Source organism: Austrofundulus limnaeus, unplaced genomic scaffold, assembly GCF_001266775.1.
Source record: "Austrofundulus limnaeus strain Quisiro unplaced genomic scaffold, Austrofundulus_limnaeus-1.0 Scaffold842, whole genome shotgun sequence".
NCBI classification, from domain to species: Eukaryota; Metazoa; Chordata; class Actinopteri; order Cyprinodontiformes; family Rivulidae; genus Austrofundulus; species Austrofundulus limnaeus.
In genome coordinates this window covers 99,387-100,670 of record NW_013953244.1, presented here as the reverse complement: position 1 = coordinate 100,670, position 1,284 = coordinate 99,387, and positions in this window count along the sequence as shown.

Genomic DNA, 1,284 nt, shown 5'->3' with positions numbered 1-1,284 from the left:
AGCACAAACTGAGCACATTTCCTCACTCTGCTGTTGTCTTTAGTCTCTCTTCTCTACATGTTTGTTTTAATTTCTTCTATCAAAAATGTGTTTTCTTTGTCTCTCTTCCAGAAGAAAACACACCTGGACCAGTCATTTGTGTTTGTCTGTGTCTCTTTCCTGTCCCCCAACCCAGTCGATCGAGGCAGATGGCCACTTGTCCTGAGCCTGGTTCTGGTTCTCCTGGAGGTTTCTTCTTGATAAAAGAGAGTTTTTCCTCTCCACTGTCACCAATGTGCTGCTCAGGATGGGAGACTGACAAAGTGAAGATTCACCACAATCTARTGGCTTCTTTAGATTTACTGTTTTATATGTACAGTGCCTTGAGATAACGTTTGTTGTGACTTGGCACTACATAAATAAACTGAACTGAATTGAATTGCTCTATCCCACATAGCAGACAGGTTTTGGCCAGGTATGGCATGCCATAACTGACCCAGTTATGAAGACAGAGCTGAGCTGTAAGACAAAGGATGTTTATTGATCAGTCTACATTCCTACCCTCACCTATGATCACAAACTTTGGGTAGTGACCGAAAGAACAAGATCACAGATATAGTAGGTCAAAATGGGTTTTCTCTGCAGCTGGGCTCTCCCTTACAGATAGGGTGAGAAGTTCAGTTCTCCAGGACGGACTCAGAGTCGAACCGCTGATCCTCCACATTGAGGAACCAGTTGAGATGGTTCAGGCATAACGATACCTTCTGGATACCTCCCGTGTTTCAGGCATGTCTGTTACATATAAACATTCGTGGGAGGAGAGACCTAGAACACGACCTGGGAACACCTGACAATCCTCACAGAAGAGCTGGCTGGGGAAAGAGAGGTCTGGATCTCCCTGCTCAAGCTGCTGGCCCCAAGACCCACCAACTCAATAAGCAGAAGATGATGGATGGATGTTAAAAGATATTCATTCCTTTTCTGTTCTATATTTTACTGGTTTCTTAATGAAGAAACAATTGAAAAAGTAAAAAATTTAATTTAAAATAGCTGTCGAAACTATCACTTACCTGCTGAACTAAAATCTGCTTTAAGCTGCATGTTTAATCGTTGTTGCACTTTCTCTRCTTCTCAAAGTAAAAACCCCACGCTCACATCACACAGCATATGCATTTTATCCAAAAAAATGTGCACAAATATTTAGGGACACTTTCACTTCTCAGCTCATGCTCAAAGTGTTTGAGGCCAGCTGTCCTACAACAGAAGCAGAAGTTCATTTCTGGCCTCAGACTTTATGTCCAACTC